Consider the following 24,224-nt stretch of genomic DNA (forward strand, 5'->3'; position numbering starts at 1 on the left):
CCATTTTTGGAGACAAAAGTATTTTGTAAAGAAAAAGATAGATTTTTGCATTGAGAATTTTGGCTAAGGGTAGAAAGAGGAACTATGGAATTGGGCTGCTCATCCTCAACAAAACTAGCATACCTTTGGGTAGTTTAAGGTTGGTTTTTATTTTTCTTATAATATTTTCTTGTTGCATGTTGTTTTGAAAGAAATGCTTGTGTAAAAGACTTGTTTTTCATGCATGTATTTCTTGGAAATTTATTTGGTGTTTTATGCTTATGCAATGTGTGTGTTTTGGGAGTAATCAAGACCTCCTACTCTTGGGAGAGAGGAGGGTCTTGTGGGTGGTAGAAGTGATAGCCCTCGAGTGAGAGGCTCTCATTATGAGAGTGATCACAAGGGATTTTATGTGACCCTTGTTGCATGGCTTGTTTATGTATTGGGGGTCATAAGGAGGGAAATAAGGCATGAATGCCTTGGGGGGCATAAGGAATATGGGGTTGTGATACTTGATGTATTTGGTTTGTCATGAGGTGGCTATATGTTTTTCCATACTTGCAGTCTCCTCAGGGTACTTGGTCCACTACCACCCTTGAAAGGACATCACCAATGTGTGGTGCAGTGTAGCTCGGGTTGGGATTGTGTTTGAGTTTGTGTATTCCCTTGTCTTTTGTGTTTGCATGTGTGTTACCTGTCTAGAGTTTGGTTCTCTAAGCTCGAGGGTGGCTACTAGTTAGCCTAGGCTAGGAGGTGAGCACTCCATGGTCATAGTTTTTAAATTTAATGCAGGTTGTTGAAAGGAGAGAAAAAGGGCAAGTAGAAGTGGCTGGTTAAAATCGGTTGCAGAAAAAGATTGAGAAATAAAATATTGATATTTTAAGTTGCAAAGTTGTAAAGGAACACTATATGTAGTATGATTTGGAAAAGCATGTATTTATTTTGGTTTAAAGCTCCCATATAACAAAAAAGAGGGACTAGTTTGGGTATTTTACCTATTTTGTAATATTAGCTATATTGTATGCCAAATTTGTTTAAATAAATGCATTATCTCAGTTAATTTGATTACTGCATAAATGAAAAGATTTTGTTGGATATCAGTTGCATTATTCTTATAATGTTATTGCTTGCATGTGAGTTATTTAGAATTAAAAGCTCTGCTTATATCCTTATGCATAATAATGTTGCTAGTTGTAATTGTTTATTTCTATCATTTTCTTATTGCAGAAAAGAAAAAAAAAGAAGAAGAAAGGTTTATTTCTAAGTTCTAGTCCTAAAGTTTGAGATTAATTCTTGTAGAGTATTTAATATTTCTTGAAAATAAAGGAGTTAAATTTATTCTTTTATCTTTAAGAAATGAAATAGGAAGATAAAGAATTAGTTTAGCGTGCATGTAAAAAAGAAAAAACTGTAGATTCATCAATGTAGATGCATGTAAAATTATCTTAATACATTCGGTCATTTAAATTACTTGCAGCAAATAAGGTCTTAAGATTTTATAAATAGTCCTATAGTTATTTCAATAAATTCTTTGCTTAGCTAAGTTGCTGGTAAAAGTAATGAATTCTATCAATTATTTAATTTTAGAAAATGAATACAAAATCTAGTATAGTTTTGTTTAAATATAATCCAGAACAAGAATACTGCAGGTTGAATTTATTTAACTTAGTCATTTACATAGCTGCTACTTAGATTCATTAAATAATAATAAATAAAAAAAACGTTTAAAATAGCAGAATCAATAATTACTCTTTTTTTGATCCTCTATGCAAATAAAATATACTTATATATATATATATATATATATATATATATATATATATATATATATATATATATATATATATATATATATATATATATATATATATATATATATATTTATATATATATATATTTATATATATATATATTTATATATATATATTAAATATATTTATATATATATACTAAAAGGTATATTATATATATATATATATATATATATTATATTTTAATAAAAAAAAATAATATTAAACAAACTTTTTTAAAAAAAGTTTTATTTCATGCCTTATTGGGGAGGGGTCGGCTGGGGCCGAACCCACTGTGACTGCGCAGTGGTCGGCGACCGAGCCCACTGTGCATTGCACAATGGTTGGCGACGCCTCCCACTATGAAATGCATAGTGGTCGGTGAGGTCGAGCCCACAGTGCATTGCACAGTGGGAGCTTCGGCCACGTCGTCCCCCTATCATTGCCCCCTCCCATGCCATGGTCACCGCTTCCAGGGTTTTTGATCGGCCCTGCAAAAAAAAAAACAAGATTCAAAGCAAGGAAAAAAAAAAAAAGAGGAAACCCTAGCCTGGGTAGGGCTAGGGTAAAAATACGTTGTTAGAATAAGTTTAAAAAAATAAAATAATAGGAGTTCTTATTGTATAGCTAAAAAAAAAGGGTTAGGGTTGCATGAGCAATACCCTAGGAAATTGAATATATACATATATATATACATATATATATATATTATATATGTATATATCATATAATAATATTATTATATGGTTGTAAATAGATATATGAAGGTATATAAATTTGTAAATTATATATATAATTATAAAGGTGGAGACATTATGAAATAAATATTAAATGGGTTAATGTTTATTCCTTTATAATTTAAAAAAGATTAAGAAATAAATATTAATGGGAATTAATATTTATTTTTTGTTTATTTAAAAATATTGAGATGTCATAAATTAAATATTAACGAGGTCAAATATTTATTTTATTGAGATATTATGAATTAAATTTTAATGCAGTTAATATTTAATTGTGAATCTAAATGGTTGAAAAATTTATAAAATTAAAATGTGTGGATTATTATAGATATTTAACTAAATGAATTTAGATGTTTGAAAATTAAACCACTAGGGAATTTAAAATTCTAAATGTAGCTTAATGGGCTAAAGGGTAAATTTATAACTCTCCTAGACATAGATGCATGTGAATAAATGCTATAGGAAAATATGCATTTGCAATTATGCTTGACCCTTTAGTTTACCTACTTTAATTTATTATTTAATTATTGACAAGAAGATCAAAGGCACTCTTAAATCTAATCATTAGAGCTCTGCTTTTATTTTAATAATTCTGATTACTCGAACTAGTTAACTCTAAACGTAGTTAAGATGAAACATGTTGTAGCATTTTATATTTGTCGATTTAATGCTTTTAAAAGTTATGTTTAAAAAAAAAAAATTCCATTCTTGCCCTAAAATTTGGGCATGACAATCAAGATTTACAAGTCTTACACTTCTAAGGGAATTTTAGATCTTGTGCACACTGATCTTTGTGGTCCTATAAAAGTTCAAAGTTATTATGGTGATAAATATTTCATATTATTTGTGGATGATTACTCAAGGATGATGTCAGTAATGTTTTTAAAAGAAAAATCAGAAGCTCTTCAAATGTTTAAATGGTACAAGGCAAGAGTTGAAAATGAAACAGGAAGACAACTGAAATGTCTTAGATCAGATAGAGGAGGAGAGTTCACATCTGATGAGTTCAAGTTATTCTGCAATGATCATGGTATAAAAAGACAAGTCTCTACACCGAGAAATCCACAACAAAATGGAATTGCTGAAAGAAGAAATAGATCTATTGTGGATTGTGCCAAAACCCTGATGATTGAAAAGAAAGTGCCACAAACATTTTGGAGAGAAGCAATAAGCACAATAGTTTACACCCTGAACCAAGTACAATTGAAGAAAGGTACTTTGAAGACACCATATGAAATCTAGTATGACATGAAACCTAATGTGAGTTATTTTAAAATCTTTGGAAGTAGATGCTATGTACACAAAGATGATAGAAATGGCAAGTTTGATTAGAAAAGTGAAGAATGAACATTTCTTGGTTATTCTTCTAGAAGTAAAGCATTTAAATGTTTGATCAAATCATCTAACAAAATAATAAAAAGTGCAAATGTGAAAATTGATGAATTTGCAGAAAGAAATGATGAAGGAAATTCCAAAGAACCAGAAGATTATGATGAATTTGTCTATGTTCAACTGACAAGTCTTACCAAGAGAACTATTGAAGAAAATGAAGAGAATATCTAGTCATCGAGTGATGAACAAGATCATACAGAGCCTATCGAGCCTATATTAGCCAAATATGTCAGAAGACATCATGCATCAAGTCAGATTATAGGAGATAAGGATGATCTAGTGATGAAAAGGAACAAACTAAGATAGAACACATGTCTGATATCTGAATTTGAACTGAGAATAGTGAAAGAGGCATTTAACAGTGAAGATTGGATAAATGTTATGACAGAAGAGATTGATCAAATCAAGAACAATGACACATGGACACTGATCCCAAGACCAAAGGACAAAAATGTAATCGGTACAAAGTGGATTTTCAGAAACAAGCTGAATGAAAAAGGTGAGGTCATTCGAAATAAAGCAAGACTAGTTTGCAAAGGTTATGCTCAAGAAGAAGGAATTGATTATGGTGAAAGTTTTGCACCTATGGCTAGACTTGAAGTAGTAAGAACATTGTTGGCTTATGTTGTTTTCAAAAATTTCAAGGTATATCAAATAGATGTCAATTCTGCATTTCTGAATGGTATATTAGAAGAAGAAGTTTTTATTGAACAACCTAAAGGAATTGTTGAAGAAAAGAATAAAGATCAGGTATGTAAATTGAACAAAGCTTTATATGGTTTGAAACAAGCACCTAGAGCATGGTATGAAAGATTGCACTCTTATTTAATCAAGATTGGTTTTATAAGGACAAGTGAGAACAACAATATGTTCATGAAGAATGATGAAAATAGAATACTGATCTCAGCCATATTTGTTGATGATATTATATTTTGTGGAAATGACTCTCTATGCAAGAACTTTGGAAATGAAATGAGCAAAGAATTTGAGATGTCATTAATCGGTGAGATAAAGTATTTTATAGGTTTACAAATACTACAAATGAAAAATGAGATTTTTATTACTCAATCCAAGTACATAAAGGAAATCTTGAAGAAATTTGGAATGGGGGATTCAAAACTAGTAAGTACTCCTATGACTACCAACTGCAAATTATCAAAGAATGATGAATTTGCATCTGTTGATGAAACACTTTACTGATCCATGATTCGAAAGCTACAATATGTTGTTCATAGCAGACCAGACATAGCACATGCAGTAGGTATAGTTGCAAGATTCTCTACAGATCCTAAGGAAACACAAATGACAGCAGTCAGGAGAATTTTCAGATACTTGAAAGGCACTGAGGATTATGGCTTAGTATATTAGAAAGGAAATGATTTTGATCTAAAAGTTTATACTGATGCTGATTGGGCAAGCAACATTGATGACAAGAAAAGCACAAGTAGAGGACCTTTATTTTTAGGAGAAAGACTAGTGAGTTGGCTTAGCAAGAAACAAGGATGTGTTTCACAGTCAACAACAGAAGCTGAATATGTTGCTGTAGCATTGAATTGTACCAATATAGCATGGATCAAACAACTGTTGGAAGGTATAAATGAGAAAGTTACCGAGCCAGTAACTATATTCTGTGACAATAATAGTGCTATTAACATTTCAAAGAATCTTGTTATGCACTCTAAGACAAAGCACATCTCTATCAAATATCATTATCTTAGAGAAGAAGCTCAAGAGAAGAAAGTGGTGTTGGAGTATGTTAGCACAAAGGAACAAATAGCAGATATCTTTACCAAGCCACTGCCAAGGGACACTTTTGAGTATCTCAAAAGTAAGTTAGGGGTCCTACCCCTATCTTCTACTCACTGACCGAGTGTGGTGAAAGCATCAATTCGATGACTCTATAGAATATCTTTTAAGAGTTGATGCTGAATTACACACTTTAGGATGTTTTCTAAAGGTGTGCAGGAAACAATACAAGGAACAGGAATTAAAGACAAAATGCTCTGATCGAGACTAAGTTTACACATAACATCAGGAATTCACTTCTCAGCGGAAGAAATTATGTTTTAGTTCTTTACTTTTTGGCATTGTTGTCAAAGGGGGAGAAGATTGGAGAAAAGACTAGAGAAGACTGAGAAAAGAGGAGAAGACTAATGTATGAGGGAGAATTCTGATGACAAGAGAAGAGCATTTCAACATTTCAGAATCTCACAATAATCCGAATCAATTAGGTCAAATCAATTGGTTTTTCCATCAATGCCAAAGGGGGAGATTGTTGGCATTTGGCATTATAACAGACAAGGAGAGATTGTTGGCATTTCATTAAGGATATTGAGAAGGTTGTTGATGATTATGGATATAACTGATCAAGGATGTTTTACTATCTTAATATTATTATTTTGTCATTGATGTCAAGAAATTGATTTTCTAATTCAGTATGATGTTGCCATATCTTGAGAAGTATGATTTGATGAGTATAAAGATGTTGGTAAAAGACACAAAAAGAATATGATGAATAAGGGGAGAAATAAGTTATTCAATGGGCAACTATTATCGAGTCAGACAATGATGAGATCATGATGTTTAGATTGTTTTGATATCATACATATGTTATTAATTGTAAGGTTAATACTACACTATGTTACCAAGCAAAGAACCTAGTCAGTAAACCCTAAGGTTATTGCTATCGATTAATGAAGGCGAAATGTCTATCGAGTGAAGTTTAGTATTTACCGAGTTGCAATCATGTAATAACATAATGCATTAAATGATTACTTGCATTATTTAATGAAGGATGCTGATGAGCTGGCTATGATTAAATGATTGGTATGTCGTGAATGAAATTTGTTAAAGAATCTATGGTAAAGGAAAATCGGTAGGAAGATCTACAGCTCAGATTGAACCGCAATACCCTAGCACAAGTTCCAAGAAATGTATGCAAGTTCCAAGGTAGGGTAAAACATTTTCAGATCGGCAAATACATTGAACCTAGACAAAGTTTGAAGATGTGATGGCTATGATTGATCATGGGAAATGTGATCAAGGAGATTAAGCGGTTGGTGAATTGTTTATAAATAAGGAAATGTTGATAAACAATGTATGCGGGCAAGTGTATGCATAGGGATGCTACATAGTGATTACCGAGCACAGAAGCTTGAAGACCTATTTTGAATAACAGAGTATAAAGCCCAGCAGATGGACAAGATTAGTTCTATGTCTATATTGTATTGAGCAAATAAGAATCTGCTTTAGCATTTTAGATGTGAAGTTGCAGATAGATTTTTATTACTGTTATTTTGTGAAGTGATAGAAAATATCTTAACTGAGTGGACTTAATAGTCTTATTTGTAAAACCCTCTAGCAAGGTGACATTCTGATTGAGTGTTTGAAATCCTTTAACAAGGTCACTTCTAACAAGGTGAAGATCCTAACAAATCTGAGGGAAATCCCTTAACCGGGTTACATCTTGCAATGTGTTTGTAATCTTTAACATGATTTGCTTTTAACTAAGCATACTCTAAAGAGTATATTTCTTAGTGGGTTCGAAATCTCACAGTGGTTTTTCCCTATTTGGGTTTCCACGTTAAATCTAGTGTTATGAGTGTTATGATGTTTATATGCTTTTGAGTTTGCATGTTTAGCAGTTTTGGATATATTACTGAAATATATGTTACTGAGGTTGAATCTGATGTTTTTATGGAAGATTAAGTTTGTATGATTCACCCCCCCCCCCTCTCATCTTACTAGCTTGGCATTTGTACTTACATAAAGTATCAAAACTATCATAACCACTCATACAAGCCTTATTTGTATTTGAAGGCAGTCTTCCACTCATCTCCTTCCCTGATTCAGATCTAGAGATATTCACTCTTTAGATCATTCTTTGTGAAGTACTGAGCTCCACTCAAATAGTTCATAAGATAATACATCCTTGGCAAGAGAAATTTGTACTTGATTGTTATTTTGTTTATGATCCTCCACTCCCCATCCTTCTTTGGTGCTAGTACTAAAGGTATCGCACATGGACTCAAGCTCTCTTTAATCAATTCCTTCCTTAACAACCCTTGAACTTGTTTGTTCAACTCTTCATTTTTTATTGGAGTCATTCTATAGGTTGCCTTATTTGGCAAATTGGCTCTAGGGATCAAGCCAATTTTATGAATGATCTTCCTCACGAGTGGTAAACCCTCAAGCACATTATAAGACGCAATGTCCTGAAGCTCATTCAATAAACCAAAAACTTCTACATGAACTTCTTTACTATCCTCCAAGTATCCACTTTAGGAATTAGAGAAAAACACACAGGTTCATGTTTCATGCCTTTCAAAAATTTCCTTCCATCAATGAAATATATTCTGGCACTACTACATACCTTTTCTTCCACCTCCTTCAAGGGATTCAACTTATGGTGAACTCCATCCTTTGTTAGGTTATATATGTTAGCACGACCATCATGTACAACATGCCTATCAAACTGCCATGACCTCCCCAACAACATGTGATATGCATCCATGGGTATGATGTCATAGATTACCTCATCATGATAACTTTCAGTCTTGAATTTCACCAAAAACTTCTCATTGACCAAATCTTTGTGGTCCTTTTACAACCAAATAGTCTGATATGGATTTAAGTATCTTTCCCTCTTCAACCTCAACTTTGTGACCATCTCTTCAGACACTAGAGTATTTGTGTTTCCACTATCAATTATCACATCATAACACTTATCTTCGCATTTGCATCTGGTGCGAAATTGACTCTTTCTCTAATTTGGTTATTTCTCCTTGTTTACTAGGGTTCTCTTAACAACTTGGGCTTCTCTCCTTTCGACACCATCAAAATGTTCTGACTGGGCTTCTTCATCTACATGTGCAACTCATTTATGGCCATCATTTCTCCTTTCTATCCTTCCTTGGTGTTGTTGACATTCAAAGGCTCTATGCCCTTCTTCACCACATTGGAAACATGTTCCTCTGAAACCACCTCTGTCAAATCCTTGTCTAGGTCTTCCTCTTCCTCTTCCTTGTTGCTCACCATTATTCTGATCATGAGGCAATAGAAATTATTACCCTTCAGATTTTGGCTAGTACACACGTCTTCATTTTCCTTCTGATCCTCATTTCAATTTCCAAAGGATCATCCACCACCTCTTCCACCTTGAAATTTCTCTTTTTGTTTCCCTTCAAATCTCTTATTAAATTTCTCTTCCACTTTCAATGCAAATTGATATGCATCCTCAATATTGGTCATTCTAACTAGGCTCAACTCTTCTTGAATACTTGGCTTTAACCCATTAAGGTAATGAATGACTTTCTCCCTATTGGCCTTTACATGACCTATTTTGATAATCATTTTATAAAATTCCTCTATATACTCCGTAATAGACTTGCTTCCTTGCTTCAACCCTTGCAATTTCTTCAACAAATTCAACTCAGTCTATTGGATTGAATTACTTCTTCAACTTCTCAACCATCTAATCCTATTTGGTGATCTTTCTCTTTCCTCTCCTATTTCTTTCTAGTTGGACATCTTTCAACCAAATACTGGCATGACCCTTCATCTTTATTTATGCAAAATTGACCTGATCTGGGTCCTTTATCTCCTCATACTCAAAATATTACTCCAACTCATTTATCCAATTGGTCAGCTCTTTTGGGTTCAAATTTCTGAAATAATTTGAATCTTTAATTTTGGGTCTCTTTCCAATTTGGGAGATGGCCCTTAGCAATCGAATTTGATTCTAATCTATTGCTTCTTCCTCTTCTTCCTCATATGTGTCTTCAACCTTTTCTTCATCTTCACTTTCAACTCTTCTCAGATTAAACCCTCTTTTCAGCTCCTCTTGTAGTGCATCAATCTATCTCTAGAGGGCCCTCAAACCCTCGTCTACCAAAGTATTTCTCCCATCAGCATTTTTGGCACCAAAATTTATGTCACTACGCATACCACACATCACTCTTGGAGGCATATTGGTCTTGAGCCCACAACCACAAGTCTTGGTGCGAACTACCTCATGATTGGTGATCTTTTCACACACTCAAGAACAACCCACTCTGATACCACTTGATGAGGGTAGAACCTGAGACACATAAAACACATGAATTTTAGACAAAAAAGACTAATTATTATTATCAATAATATTCTTCAATACATGCAAATACATTCAAGAGGAATAAATCCTCATAGGCTACAACACGACAACTTACAGAGTTTTTTGGAAAACACTTTCCCACAATCTAAAATTTTTCCAACCCAAAAATTCACTCTCAAAACTAACTCAAGAAATGACCCACAAGTTTCCTAAGTAGACTTCTCTAGTTTGGAGCCAAAATTACAATTTAGAAATTAAAATTTGGTGGTCCAGTGCCAAATCATACAATTTGAATTTCAAAATTGAGCCAAATTTGGAAATTGGAAAGTTTCCAAAAAATTATCCAACTTTCGGTAGCCATAACTTTTGATCTGGGAATTGGATTGACATGCCGTTTGAAATCTCTCTGAGTGAAAAATATGCTAAGAATTTTCTCTGTTGATTCCCACCATTATTGAGGCAGTTTAAGGCCATTTAATGCCTCAAATCTCACTCGAAATAATTTTTTTTGGTTTTTGGGGAAACTGAAACTTGAATAAATTTTGAATCCTAAATTAAATTTTAACCTAATTCTTTTGCCAAAGTGCTTATTTTTCCATTATCAAGCTTCCAGCAAAATCTAGGCTCCATCCGCCTTTAAATAAAAACTTTCTAAATTTGATAGTCAGTTAAAAAAAGCAGCTTGTCAATTTTGAAAATTGGAATCTCTTATTTGTCCAAATGGGTATTTGATAATGCAAAAATATTAAAAGAAAATCAACTAAAGATATTTATTTTTGGGTGATATAGGATTTCCCTTACACCATCGGATGCTCTTGCATCAACAAGACAAACTATAGACAAGTTGTACACATAACATAATAATTCCTTAGTGGAAATCCCTCATGGGGTAGAAAAACCAATTGAAAATGCCTCACCGACAACCTCACTAGCTACATGTGATGCCTTACTACCTTTTTATTTTACACTCAATGTATCTCAATTTAAACAAGTACATGGTTTCATCTCTGTGTCTTTTCAAAGCATTTCCTAAATATCTCATTATTTGAGATTCATGAACAAATATATATGTACATACTATTTATAATGAACCTTGTTACTATTGGCAATTGACACTCATTGGATTCATATGTTGTCATTGATGGCAACAAGATTATCTAGAAGGCATATATCGACAGATACCGACATTGGAGGCATACACCAATAGATAACAACATTGGATTAATCAAGGTCATCACCAGCACCGACATCCAACACTTCAGTGAAGCCAATGTTAGTTTGGGATTCGAAAGGTTTTATTTATAAAATCATTCTATAATTATTCTATAGGGCCGACATTGAATGTCTATTGTAATGTATTGTAAGCCGACGTAAATCATATTATTTGTAAAGGGTATATAAGTCATTTTGATAAATGACAAGGTGGTAGAATAGTGTGATGTGAAGGATATGTATGTAGGTCATTTGTATGCAAAATTTATATCATGCAATGATCAGTAGATGGTTTGTAAAACATTCCTAGAGGAAAAGAGATACTAGTAAAAGGGTTTAGGGTTTTATGAACCGGTACAAAATAGAGCTATAATCAGAACTCTTTTTGGCATTGCAGATGCATTTTGTGAGTTCACCATTACTATTTTATCTCAGCTGAAGCTTGTAGTGAGTGAGACTCTTTTATGTTGAGCAGTGTGCTCTAGGTAGTGTGCCTTCTTGCATGTGCAGCCTCCCATGCTATGTAATATCTTTCATATGGCCAGTGAATTGATATTGTGGGTCACAAATCCCACTGTGGTTTTTCCTCTTTGAGGTTTTCCACATATCAAATTCAGTGTGTTATGGTATTCATTCATGTGGCTAGTTTATTTACTTCATGTTATATGTTTCTTCATTTACCGGTTTATATGTGTATGTTGTAATAAGGTAAAATCTTATATTACTGACCGAACACTAACTCACCCCCCGCCTCTCAATTTTATTGGATTCCTTGTATTCCAACAATTGCTATCAAAGTCTGGTGCCTTAGAGGAAGTTTAACAGCTTGAGGAAGATCCCAAAACCAAAATCATTGAATATGGCTATGGAGAAGCAAATTGAGATGGAACTTGAGGATTATGATGCTGAAAGGATGAAGAACTTAAAGCTGCAAGATGAATTGAATTCTGCTAATGAATTCATTCTTGTTCAGGAAGAAAGGTTATCATTAGCTCAAGCTCGGAGGAAGGAACTTTTGCAAAACCAAGATGATGAAGAGAAAAATGCACTTAAGGAATAATGTCAGAAGTCGAGTCAACAAAACATGCTAATGACGAATGAAATGCAAGACTTGACTATGAGGATATCAAAAGATATTAAGGACATAAATAAGAAGGAAGAAAATCTTGTTGTATCTCTGAAGAAAAAATCTAAATAATGTGGCAGATTGGCTCATGAGAATTATATATTGAGAACTAAGTTAGTACAATCCCAGAATAATGAACAAGAGTTGGAGAGACAAATAATGACTCTGAGAGATGATCTAACTACTGCAAGTGAGTATAAAGAAAAATTCAGGATTAGTGCTACATAGTTGGATGATTTATTGAAAAGACAAAGGCAGAGTGAAGATTCTAGAGGACTTGGATTTGTACAAGGTACAAGATCTGGTACTACAAATAAAGATTAGTCAACCAGTATGCAGAACTCATCAGACCAGAGGAAATTGGTAAGACAATCTAATGCTTACAAATTCAATGGTAGATGCTTTGTTTGTAATAAATTTGGGCATATGGCTTAACAATGTAGAAATACAAAAAATCAAAACTACAATTCAGTTCTCGGTCAATGCACAAATTGCAAGAAATATGGTCATAAGTCAAAAGATTGCAGAATGAATGTTAAGTGTCATGCATGTGGAAAGTTTGGACATTTGGCTAATCAATGTAGGTCAAGGAATGACACTACATATGTCAAAGAAATTCAAAAAAACAATGTTACATGTTATGCATGCAACAAAATAGGTCATATTGCTAAGTACTTCAGAAGCAAGACTAAATCAGTTAGCAATGACAAAGCGAATGAGAAAGGAAAGAAAAAGGTAGATGAATTACACCAAGATCACACCAAGAGATGAGTTAGAAAGTTTGAAGAACCAAGTGGAGATGCAACTAAACTGATAACTACACCGGTAACTCCACTGGTAGAATAGAGCATTCTTGCACCGACAGGAAATTCAACTGGTAACTGAGGCATGCACCTTAGGGGTTGGCAAATTTATTGCAAATCTTGCATATTCCCTAGAAGAGATCTAGAGAGTGGTATTGATCATTGATGGAGGTTTATTCGGTATAAAACTTTGAAACTGACATCTGGTAGGGCGCATCGCTAAAAATTTATGACAGTGAAGAATTAGGGTTTACTCACTGATAAAAAGGGAAAATGGACTCATTTTCACTCACCCAGCACTTGAGAAAACCAGAGTGAAGCAAAGGTGAATCATAGGTGATCAAGAGTGAGCAAAGGTATTCTAAAAGATTTCCAGTTGTAGCATCGCAAATTGTACGCACTTGCTAGGGTGGTACAATTTCACACCTAGTTTAGCACCCACCTTAGTGCATTTTACATTTTGCATTGCATTTCTCCTTTAGCACTTAATTAATCAAATTAATTAGGTCTAAGATCCTATTTCATCATCCTCTACATCATAAAGTTGGGCCCTTTTGTTAAAGCGTGCCCTTTTCATTTTATTCCTCCAATACATCACTCAATCAAAAACCCTAGTTAAGTCCTATTTTGAACTTGGGGGCTTGGTTTCAGGGGTCAAAACATCTCGAAATCACCTGTAACTTTGGGATTCTCTCTAAAATCATCATATCCGATGGCCCTAAAAATTTGGTGAAAAGTTGTCGGGACCGTGGTGCCCGGAGTGCACATGGTCCCGAACATTTTTCCCAAAATTTTAGGAGCACAATCCAATCATAAAATAAATCTTAACCCCAAGAAATTGGTGGGAAATTCAATCTCTAGGTCGGCCAAAAGACAAAATTACGATCTAGGGTTCCTACATAAGAGCTCTCTTTCTTCATTTGAAAGGATCTGATTTTTGTTTTCAGGAACCTCATATGCAGCGAAAGAGCAGATCTTTGAAGACTTCAACAACATTAAACATTCCTCTATCAAGCATTTATCAATTTCATTCATCTATTTAGGGCTTGGAAGACATTGAAGAACAATAGGAGATTACTGACTGAAGATTGGCTTGTACCCCTCCCTTGGGGTTGGGTATGATTTCATGTTGTTTTCATGTCTTTGCATAAGCTTCAATATATCCTTTATTCATGATTTAGATCACTTTGCATCTTGATTTATAGCATTTACATCGTCATTTACAAGCAATTAGGGTTTACTTTCTAGGTTGCTCTAGTTTGCTTGCTTGCATTTTAGGATCTTGCACACACACTAGGTCTGCACACACAATACATTTTATAATACAACTTGGCTATTCATGGAGGTGGAAATCACTGAAGCAGGGGTTTGACTAAGGAAAAACCCTATATAGCCACCCATACCCTTTTCAGATATAAGTGCAGGTTTTGGGACTTGGATGACACCACAGGAGACAGATCCGGGAAAAGCAGGTCGAGACAGCACTCCACATCAAATTGCAGAGCAAAAGAACTGGACAGGGGCAGTGGGCGCCCTGGTCCTGCTAGGATAGGGGCGTTGGGTGCCCTGGTCCCTGGGATAGAGGCGCTGGGCACCCTGGTCCTCCTGATAGACAACATTTTTTGACATTTCCGATAGTTTTCTAGAGTGCAAAACAACAGTTTCAGGTGTAGTTTCCGGCACTGTATCAGGACAGTGGCGCCTGCACCCCTGTCCCAAACATTTTCAATCCAATTTTGACTCTAGGTATGCATCTTCATTCTTATTTCATCCTTGTATTTATAGTTGGTCATTGTTTAATCTCAATTCTGCAATCTTGTTATTCGTTTGTACATGCATTTTGGGATTAGGACTTGAACTTGCATCATTTTATCTTTCAATTTCAACGAAGGAATAGAAATCCTAATAGGTAGCCCATGGCCCTCTCTTTCACAAGAAGAAGTAGCCAATTGTGTGATACCTCTAGGCTCTTTCGTATTCCATAATGTGTGTCAAAAGGTAGGATTAGGGCATGTTAACCTAGTCTCGCTTTTTCCCCTACACATTTTGGTGAACCCGATGTGAAACTATCATTGCTTCCTCTTGCATTGCATTTGTTAGATCTAGATCTAGATTTAGTGTGTTTTCATTTCATTTTCATTAAAAAAGAAGAAAAAAAAAAAAGGGGGTGTGTTTCTTTGCATTGTGTGTTTAAATTTTATGCAACCTTTATTTCAAAATGTCAGATTTTTATTTGCAAAATGTTCATGCTTTTGATGATTATTATGAGTATAGCCAAGATGAATTAGATGAAGCTTTAGATGAGTTTTTAAACCCTAAAGATGCCAAACCTTCATTTTACCAAAAACTCATAAACCTTGTTACTATGCCATTTAGATGTGATGAGAAAGATAAGTCGAATGGTTCCTCTCAAGGGTACATTCCTATCAACTCTTCCACTGAATCTAGTAACATGGTTGTGTTCAATAATCCCCTCTATGAGGAGATGCCTCCTTTTGAATCAAAAGATAAACCTTTTAATCGATATGATCATGCTTTGTTGGATGATGCTCTTGATGACTTTGTGGCTTTATCGAAATCTTTAAACAAGAACAAGACTTCTAAATTGGTTAACATGATAAACTTGAATGAGCATAACAAGCCTCTCTTTGAAGTCCAAGGTGCTTATCCTTCTCCCACCTTTCAAGTCCCTAAATCACCTCTCCTTACTATCCAAGGAGGGTATGATCATGATTCCTTTCATACTCCGAATAAACCAATTATCACCGTGCAAGGAAGAAAACCTATAAGTCCTTATAGTTATGCCAAGCAAATAAATAGAGAGAGTTATCATGTGGTTGCCCATACTTATCACACCAAAAATAATAGGCAGCCTAATCCTCCTCCTGTTATTCTAGTTTCTCTTCCTAATCCTCAACCAATTCTTCCACAAGCTCCCCGTATTTCACAAGTTATGGGTAAGGAATATGATCTCATAGAACAACTTAAAGCTACCCCTGCTAAGATATCCCTTTGGGATTTGATTCAAACTTCTTCCGCTCATCATGGAATGTTACAAGATGCCTTGAAAGATTTGAATGTTCCTCCACTGAATACATCTAGTAATATAGCATCTGTAGTTAACTCTGTGATGAATCCTAAAGCTCAAATCGTATTTACCCAAGATGAGTTGCCTACTAGTGAAATTGAACAACAATATGATCCCTTGATGATTGTGGTTATCATGAAAGACACTGCTATAAGACGAACACTAGTAGATAATGGCTCTGGCCTTAATGTGTTGAGCATTAATCTATTGCATAAAATGAATGTGGATACATCTCTCATTGAGCCTGACTCTCGTCCCATTCGAGGCTTTGACAATGTGGCTAAGACTTCATTAGGTATTATCACCTTACCTCTCATAGTAGGACCTGTTACTTTGCCTACTCCTATCCATGTTATGTCAAGAAATTTAACATACAACTTGTTATTAGGGAGGCCTTGGATTCACAGTATGCAAGCTGTCCCCTCTACATTGCATAGACAAGTTAAATTTATCTATAACAATAAGACATATACCTTGATAAGTGATACTAATTTCCAAGCTTGTCTACAAACATCTACTTCCAAAGGGGGTTCTTCTAAGCCATCCTCATCTAGTGACGACTCTTTAAACAAGATACCTATCGATGAATCTTTGCTCTCTGATGATCAAAATTCTTTGGATGAGTCTGGAGCTCCTGAAGAAGATTCTTCTCGACTTGAATCTACACATAAGAAGGATTTTGATCCTGAGAAGGTTCTCGCAGAAGACGATTGGGGATCTCTTGATTTCAATCCCACCTTTGTAGGTGAAAATAAGGTTACTTCTAGAGAGCTTAAAGTTGAAAAGAAGGAATAAGCTAAAAATCAATCAATCTTACCTGAACCTATGAGTAATAATTTCGTGGCCGCTTCTCAAACTTCTTCTCCTCACACCTCTAATTATGAAGAGTTTGATTCTTTTTCTTATGAAAAACCACCTCCTCTTTCTGAAATGGCTGATCATTATGGTCGTGGTTTTCGCATTTTTGCTAAGCATGGGTATCATGGAAAAGGTTGTGGTGCTCATGAACAAGGGATAAAAGTTCCTCTAGAGACTAATTTTCACAATTATGCCTTTGGACTTGGCTATAATCCCTGCAAACGTACTAAAGCTTCTAAAAGACCATGCATTAGTGTTAATACTATTTCTACATCTCTATCAATGTAACACCTTGAGTATATTGATGGGGATCCTTCGGGTAACTGTGCTTTGGATGTCTTCCCTACCGACGATGCTTTAGCTGAATTTTTGGGAGCCTATGACACTCTTCCTCGTTATCATCACAATAGGGGACTCCCTTATTGTTTGAACACTGAAGCCTATTTTGGAAAAGAGATTGATAATGATGAGATTGTGAAAGAATTCCCTCAGTTAAAGGATACTCCTCAACAAAGTAATCTTCTCATAAGTGACACCACTGATGTTAAGATGGATCCTTGCAATAAGGAGAAAGTTATTAAAATTGGAAAATGTTTGGATGAAGAGGAACAAAAACAATATGAAGATTTATTGTACGAATTCCTGAGATCTTTGCTTGGACATACTCTGACATGCCTGGTATAAATCCTAAGATTGTTACTCATAATATTGTCTTAGTTCCTGATGCTAAGCCCGTGAAACAAAAGATTCAAAAAATGAATCCTAAGGTGGCTCTGCTTGTTAAGGCTGAGATTGAAAAGTTATTGGAGGCTAGATTTATCCGCCCTATTGACTATTCCCCACTAATTTCAAATATTGTCACTGTGGCTAAACTAGATAACAAAATAAGAATGTGTACAGATTTTCAAGATTTGAATAAAGCTTCCTTGAAAGATGATTTCCCTCTTCCAAACATTGACATGATAGTTGATTCTACGGCAGGACATGCCTTGTTATCCTTCATGGATGGTTTTTTAGGATACAATCAAATTTTCATTAACCCTCAAGATCAATTCAAAACCGCTTTCACCACTCCTTGGGGTATGTTTTGTTGGATAATGATGCCTTTTGGACTTAAAAATGCCGGTGCAACTTATCAACGAGCGATGACCCTTATCTTTCATGATTATATGCATAAGATTTTAGAGGATTATGTTGATGATATTTTAGCCAAATCCATTCTTCACATAGATCATATTAAAATCCTTCATCAAATCTTTGAAAGAGTTCGTAAATATCACATGCACTTGAATCCCCGAAAATGTGTTTTCGGTGTGGATAGTGGAAAACTATTAGGATTCATAGTTTCGCATCATGGGATCGAGGTGGACACTAAGAAAATAGATGCTATTGTCAACATGCCACCTCCTAGAAATGTGTCTCAACTTAAAAGCTTACAAGGAAAGATTCAAGCTATTCGTAGGTTCGTATCTCAACTTGCAGATCATACCTTTCCTTTTACTCAACTTCTTAAAAAGGATATCACTTTTCAATGGAACGAAGATTGTCAGCAAGCATTTGAAGATTTAAAAGTGTATTTGGCTAGTCCTCCTATTCTTCAACCTGCCAAACCTTCTAAACCCTTCCTTCTGTATACAGCTGCTTCCTCTCATGCTCTCGCAGCATTGTTGCCACAGCATGATAAAGATGGTAAGGAATGTCCGGTTTATTACATAAGTCATACCTTACTCGATTATGAGACCCGATATTCTGCGATAGAAAGACAATGCTTGGCCTTGGTGTTTGCGACTCAGAAATTGAGACATTATCTTTTAAATTCAGAAGTCCACATCATGGTAAAGTTTGATCCTTTGAAGCATCTTTTCTCTAAAACTGATTTATCAGGATGCCTAGCTAAGTGGGTCATGATGTTAACTGAATTTGACCTTAAATTTGTTTCACAAAAAGCAATTAAAGGGCAAGCATTGACCGATCACTTAGTTGAGGCCCCTTCACCTTTCTCCTTCCCTAATTCTGAGTCTTTCCCCGATGACTTCATTCTTTCTATAGAGAAAGATGAAACTTGGGAATTATACTTTGATGGTTCTAAGTGTCGTACGGGATCGGGGGCAGGTGTTGTTCTGATTTCTCCTACAAGGAAATCTATTCCCTTATCCTATCGTCTAAATTTCATGTGTACCAATAACATTGCTGAGTATGAGGCTCTTATAGCAGGAATAAAAGCAGCCTTAGCTCTGAACATAAAACACATACATATTTATGGAGATTCGCAATTGATTATAAGACAAGTAACAGGACTGTATCAAGCAAAACAAGATAAATTATCACAATATAAAGATCTTGCTATCTCTTTATTACAAAAATTTGATTCTTATACCATGGAACTCGTTCCTCAAAAAGATAATCGACATGTGGACGCAATGGCATGTGTGGCTTCTCTTGTATCTTTAGAGGACCCTGTGGTTGATCTTAAATTTGTTATTCACAACCTTATTTCTCTGGCTATTGTAGACGATTCTAGCTTGGTAACATGTTGTGACTTTGTAGATTCAGACGAATGGTATTCTCATATCGTAAGATATTTGACCGATGGTACCTTTCCTGATTCCGCCAATAGGAACACTAGGGCTAGAATCTGCAAGCTGTCTGCTAGGTATATTATTCTTTCTAATGTCCTTTACCGAAGGGGTTATGATGGTCTTCTCCTTCACTGTCTTAACAAATCAGAAATCCCCGTTGCTCTTGAAGAGGCACATTCAGGTGCCTGTGGGGGGCATTTTGGGGGCAAATCCTTAGTTCAAAGATTGCTTCGTATGGGATATTATTGGCAAACTATGTAGAAGGATTCTTTTTCATTTGTTAAGAAATGTCATCAATGTCAACAACACAATAATCTGATTCATGCTCTTGCCCAAGAACTTCATTCTCAAGTAGCTTCTTGGCCTTTCTCCACATGGGGTTTGGATCTCATTGGTAAAATCTCTCCTCCTTCATCTCAAGGACACACCTTCATTATAACTGCAACAGATTACTTTACGAAGTGGGTAGAAGCTATTCCCCTTCACTCTACCACTGCTGAAGTGATTTGTCAATTTCTTTTAGAAAACATCATTTCTTGATTCGGGATACCTTCCACTATAATCTCAGATAATGGGACATCATTTAAGAACAAGGACGTGAAGAAATTCCTTGAGAAGTATCATATCAAACATCAATTTTCTACACCATACTATCCTCAATCAAATGGTCAAGCCGAATCATCTAATAAGATAATTGAACAAATTCTTCGCAAAACTATGAATAAGCATGGTAAGGATTGGAGCAATCAGCTAATCTATTCTCTTTGGGCCTACCGAACGAGTGTACGAATTGCTACGGGAACTACTCCTTATAATCTTGTTTATGGTGCTGACGCTATTATGCCCTTAGAGTTAGAGATTCCATCACTTAGGGTTTCTCTCAAAGGTATAGTAGATGATGACTCTTATAGAGAACAATGGCTTCAATAGCTTGAGATGCTTGATGAACAGCGTATAAACACTCTTGAGCATATTCAAGCATATCACAAAACTCTAAAATGAAGCTATAATGATAAGGTTATTCAACGTTCCTTCTCAGTAGGTGACTTAGTCCTCTATGAGAATCAGCGCAATGTGAATGCCTTACCTACAGAAAAGGGAAAATTTAGTTCTAATAGGCTTGGACCATACATTGTTATTGAAGATTATGGATCAGGTGCTTACAAAATAGTGGATGTAGACGGTATGCCTCTTAAACAACCTATAAATGCTATGCACTTGCATAGATATTATGCTTAATTCTTCATTCCTTATTTATCTTCTTTTCAGTTCTTCAACATTGGGTAATATGTTAGTATCTCCTAATTAGAGAAAAATAGAATTAAATGTTATGGTGTTTAATCTATATTGCTTCGTTCTTGACAAGCATGTCTCCTTACTTCATAGTTTGTCTTGAATTCATTTAATGTAAATTGTGAAAGATTTACATTTCCATTATACTAGCATATTATACAATGTCTTATGCGTTAAGTAGAATCGTATCATGTTGTATTTAATTAAATCACATTAGTTATATGATTCTTAGACTTAATGCATATTTCTTCCCTATCATCAATGTAGTACTTGATTAAATATTTTAATTAAGTCACACATGTATCAATTTAATCATGGAACATTGAGAAATCAATCACATGGAAATTAAATCTTGAACATACATGTACACCTACCAAATGTATTAGATTTAATCAAAGCAAAATATACATTGTTTTAAGCATTAAAGATAACACATTTGAGACAAAAGAGAAGCATGTATATATATGTGGATCGTGTACAAATATAGGTCACTGTACATCCAAAATGTGACCTATCCTACATCATAAAATCATCTCCTATCCCTAGGGTTGGTGGCTGGAGAGTGTCGACTAGATGCTCCCTCCTGATCTGGCCGTGCAGGTGGACCCATAGGTGTGTAGCGCGATATAGACCGCAAGTGACTCCGAGAGGAACTCCTACGATCCCTATCCATAAGGATCGCGTGATAGGAGGAAGCCTCGGTCTGAGCAGCTGCTAGATCTCACCGCGCCTGCTGAAGGTCCTCTAATAGGACTCTCTCTCTCTCCCTCCATATGTCTACCTGTACTTGGAATGGGGAAAACAAGTCCTCATGCCGACCCGCGTTCCCTTGAGGCCTATAAGCAATCTGTGAGGAACTGGGGATCTGTGCTATCATGGAAATGTCTGTCACTGTTTGTTGAATCAGGGAACGCCACTCCTGCACATTAGCTGTAGCAGTAGAACAGATTTTTGTATTAGTACCATTCTATATCATCAAAACATTAATCAATCAATATAAACCTACTATACCTAGATCTCCCTCATGCCAGTAGGGATCATGGTATGGTAGCATCTGTGACTGGGAACTACTAGGCTCCCCTCACTTGAATAATCTATGCATGATGGGTGTAGGCTAGATGGTACTAGGAACAGGTCTCTGTATCACCTCGTGTTCCCCCTTTTGGGGAATAAGAGGAGGATCCAGAGCTATGGTATCATCTCCTGAATGGTAGGGAGCTGCATCTGACCCCTCCTCATCATCTCTATCCTCCTCCTCCTCGTCGTCCTCCTCATCATCCTCATCCTCGCCCTCATTCGCATCCTCACCTGCATATGCATACCTCGCCCATTAGGGTAGACGGTTAGTGCCATGATGGTGATCATAAGGCATCTCACAAGGGGCACCTCTCCTATAGGATGTAAGAGCCAACTGACCATGATGCGACCTCTCATCTCACTCGGCATGACTCTCCCTATGCAATATACCTGCTCTCTCTGATGGTCCTCCGTTGACCGATCATTCGCGTATGTAACAGTAGCTCCTCTGATAGGAAGATGAAGTATACGGTATACATCCTCAAGTGTAACCATCAGCTCCCCTACTGGAAGATGAAATGTGCATGTGTCAGGATCCCATCGCTCCATCAGTGCCATCAGCATCGCAGGGTGGAACCGAATGGCTGGCATGAGGCTCACATACCATAATCCCATGATCAACAATGTGTCTCTCTCTGCCTGAGTCAGTCGGGGAATCTGATCTCACAAACTGCAAAGAATCTGCCCCGTCGTATGCTCTCTCATGTATGGGAGACCCTGCAACACAAAAACATAACTGTAATCAGTACTCAATCATCAAAATCACTCATGCAAACTGTCAAACATCATATGCTAACCCTGAAATCCCTCGCCAAGCCCTGATTGGGACCATGGCGCCCTGTCAGGGACCATGGCGCCCTGATTGGGACCATGGCGCCCTGTCAGGGACCATGGTGCCCTGTCAGGGACCATGGCGCCCTGAAGGGACCATGGCACCCTGTCAGGGACCAGGGCACCCTGAGGGGACCAGGGCACCCCATAGGGACCATGGTGCCCTGGGTGGGGCCCGGGTCAGACTTCAGGGCCCGCAAACGATCACAGAAAGTCAAATGCAGAAAATCAAAAGTCAACGTTCAGTCAACTCACCTCGTCCAGTGGCTCATCATCGATCACGGCTTGGCGTAGGATCTCAATCCTCATGGGATGCTCCAGTTGTCATGAAGGCATGATGATGGCTATGTGGGCTCTGCTACAATGAACAGTATTCTGAAATCAACAAAGTGACAAATGCAAATGTCACTTTCAAAGTATATACTTTCATTTCTTTATCTTTACTTTCGAAACCCTAATTTTCCTCTATCATTCATTTCATCATAACTTGAGTTTGGGAGATGCAATTTTCAAGCCGTTTGTTGTGTAGGAATCGTATTTTCATTCCCCTACTCTCGGGATGTTCCAAAAAGTGCTCTAATGAAGCCTATTCAGTGAACACCCCTCATCAATAATCTCTTACACAATTTGTCATAAGTAAACATGCTACCCTATTTCACCTCCCTAATAAGCAAGTCGAAATAGGGGGGGGCATATAGCTACTCAAAAATTTCATCACTTTCCTTAGTAAGCATTAGGTGATTTTGTGATCTAACGTGTGTTTTGTAGGGTGCGGTTCCTAACTGTGTACTACAGATACCACTGGGGGCTTCGTCTGACAACTTATGGATATATCCTTTTTCAAATGATGTTTACTTTTCTGTACTTTAGCTTGCATATGCACGTAGTACTCATATGACCACTAAAGTGGGGGCTAAATGTAGCGTCGTAAATTATATGCACTTGCTAGGGTGGTACAATTTCACACCTAGTTTAGCACCCGCCTTAGTGCATTTTACATTTTGCATTGCATTTCTCCTTTAGCACTTAATTAATCAAATTAATTAGGTCTAAGGTCCTATTTCATCATCCTCTACATCATAAAGTTGGGCCCTTTCGTTAAAGCGTGCCCTTTTCATTTTATTCCTCCAATACATCACTCAATCAAAAACCCTAATTAAGTCCTATTTTGAACTTGGGGGCTTGGTTTTGGGGGTCAAAACATCTTGAAATCACCTGTAACTTCAGGATTCTCTCTAAAATCATCATATCCGATGGCCCTGAAAATTTGGTGAAAAGTTGTCAGGACCGTGGCGCCCGGAGTGCACATGGTCCCGGACATTTTTCCCGAAATTTTAGGAGCTCAATCCAATCATAAAATAAATC

The sequence above is a fragment of the Cryptomeria japonica genome, chromosome 10 (genome assembly GCF_030272615.1).
Source record: "Cryptomeria japonica chromosome 10, Sugi_1.0, whole genome shotgun sequence".
NCBI classification, from domain to species: Eukaryota; Viridiplantae; Streptophyta; class Pinopsida; order Cupressales; family Cupressaceae; genus Cryptomeria; species Cryptomeria japonica.